Below are 2,963 nucleotides of genomic sequence, written 5' to 3'. Positions count from 1 at the left end.
TAAGCTGGAAAGACACAATCAAAGCCCTCCCGACAGATGGCCATCCAAACATAGATAGAAATGATTGAGAGAGATATATGGTAGAATCAGAGTTGGAAGAGGACTCCCAGGCCATCCAGTCCAGCTCCCTTCTCCCAGCTAGAAAGACACAATCAAAGCCCTCCTGACAGATGGCCATCCAGCCGTAGGTAGATAGATATGATTGAGAGAGATATATGGTAGAATCAGAGTTGGAAGAGGACCCCAAAGGCGATCCAGTCAAGCCCCCTTCTCTCAGCTGAAAAGACACAATCAAAGCCCTCCTGACAGATGGCCATCCAATCATAGATAGAAATGATTGAGATAGATAGGTAGATATGATTGAGAGAGATATATGGTAGAATCAGAGTTGGAAGAGGACCCCCAGGCCATCCAGTCAAGCCCCCTTCTACCAGACAGAAAGACACAATCAAAGCCCTCCTGACAGATGGCCATCCAGCCGTAGGTAGATAGATATGATTGAGAGAGATATATGGTAGAATCAGAGTTGGAAGAGGACCCCAAAGGCTATCCAGTCAAGCCCCCTTCTCTCAGCTGGAAAGACACAATCAAAGCCCTCCCGACAGATGGCCATCCAAACATAGATAGAAATGATTGAGACAGATAGATATGATTGAGAGAGATATATGGTGGAATTTTAGAGTTGGAAGGGGACCCCCAGGCCATCCAGTCCAGCTCCCTTCTCCCAGCTAGAAAGACACAATCAAAGCCCTCCTGACAGATGGCCATCCAGCCGTAGGTAGATAGATATGATTGAGAGAGAGATATGGTAGAATCAGAGTTGGAAGAGGACCTCAAAGGCCATCCATTCCAGCTCCCTTCTCCCAGCTAGAAAGACACAATCAAAGCCCTCCCAACAGATGGCCATCCAACCATAGATAGATATGATTGAGATGTATATATGGTAGAATCTTAGAGTTGGAAGAGGACCCCAAAGGCCATCCAGTCAAGCCCCCTTCTCACAACTAGAAAGACACATTCAGAGCCCTCCTGACAGATGGCCATCCAGCCGTAGGTAGATAGATATGATTGAGAGAGATATATGGTAGAATCTTAGAGTTGGAAGAGAACTCCAGGGCCATCCAGTTCAAGCCTCCTTCTGCCAGAAAGAAAGACACAATCAAATCCCTCCCAACAGATAGCCATCCAACCATAGATAGATAGATAGATAGATGATTGAGAGATATGATTGTGAGAGATATATGGTACAATCTTAGAGTTGGAAGAGGACCCCAAAGGCTATCCAGTCAGGCCCCCTTCTCCCAGCTGGAAAGACACAATCAAAGCCCTCCTGACAGATGGCCATCCAGCCATAGATAGATAGATAGATAGATGATTGAGAGATATGATTGAGAGAGATATAGGGTAGAATCTTAAGAGTTGGAAGAGACACCAATGGCCATCCAGTCAAGCCCCCTTCTGCCAGGTAGGAAGATACAATCAAAGCCTTCCCGACAGATGGCCATCCAACCATAGATAGATAGATATATGATTGAAATAGATTGGGAGAGCGATATGGTAGAATCTTAAGAGTTGGAAGAGACCCCAATGGCCATCCAGTCAAGCCCCCTTCTCCCAGCTAGAAGGACACAATCAAAGCCCTCCCGACAGATGGCCATCCAAATATAGATAGAAATGATCGAGATAGATAGATTGGTAGATATGATTGAGAGAGATATATGGTAGAATCTTAGAGTTGGAAGAGAACTCCAGGGCCATCCAGTTCAAGCCTCCTTCTGCCAGAAAGAAAGACACAATCAAAGCCCTCCTGACAGATGGCCATCCAACCGTAGATAGATATGACTGAGAGAGATATATGATAGAATTAGACCAATGGCCCCTTCTCCCAGCTAGAAAGACACAATCAAAATCCTCCTGACAAATGGCCATCCAAATAAATAAATATATATATGATGATATGCTTGAGAGATATATATGATAGAATCTTAGACCAATGGCCCCTTCTTCCAGCTAGAAAGACACAATTAAAGCCCTCCTGACAGATGGCCATCCAACCAATATGACTGAAAGAGATATATGATAGAATTAGGCCAATGGCCCCTTCTTCCAGCTGGAAAGACACAATCAAAGCCCTCCTGACAGATGGCCATCCAACTATAGATAAATATATATATGATTGAGATAGATAGATAGATATGCTTGAGAGATATATATGATAGAATCTTAGACCAATGGCCCCTTCTCCCAGCTAGAAAGACACAATCAAAGCCCTCCTGACAGATGGCCATCCAACTATAGATAAATATATATATGATTGAGATAGATAGATAGATAGATATGCTTGAGAGATATATATGATAGAATCTTAGACCAATGGCCCCTTCTCCCAGCTAGAAAGACACAATCAAAGCCCTCCTGACAGATGGCCATCCAACTATAGATAAATATATATATGATTGAGATAGATAGATAGATAGATATGCTTGAGAGATATATATGATAGAATCTTAGACCAATGGCCCCTTCTCCCAGCTAGAAAGACACAATCAAAGCCCTCCTGACAGATGGCCATCCAACCATAGATAGATAGAAATGATTGAGAGAGAGATATGTGGGCGCCATAGATGTGGGCGAAATGTCAGGAGAGAATGCTTCTGGAACATGGCCATACATCCCGGAAAACGCACAACAAACCTGCGTCTGTTTGTCTAAATATTAAATAAGATCCTGTGTTTACTGTTGGCAATGGACTAGATTACAATCATAATACCTGTTCCAACTGTAAAGGTCCATCTTAAAATGTAATGTGTCGAAGCAATTGTTCCAACCGGCACATTTGCAAATAGATGTGCCGTAGAGGTTGTCCCCTCAATTAGCCAGACATTTCTGCCGCTCCTAGTTAGAGCTGCCCTTGCTTTCGTTGCAGTTGGTGGTTTTTTAAAGGCACAGCAAAGATCAGAATG

Source organism: Anolis carolinensis, unplaced genomic scaffold, assembly GCF_035594765.1.
Source record: "Anolis carolinensis isolate JA03-04 unplaced genomic scaffold, rAnoCar3.1.pri scaffold_10, whole genome shotgun sequence".
Lineage (NCBI taxonomy): Eukaryota > Metazoa > Chordata > Lepidosauria > Squamata > Dactyloidae > Anolis > Anolis carolinensis.
The sequence above is the reverse complement of the archived record's forward strand: the minus strand, read 5'-3'. Positions refer to the sequence as shown.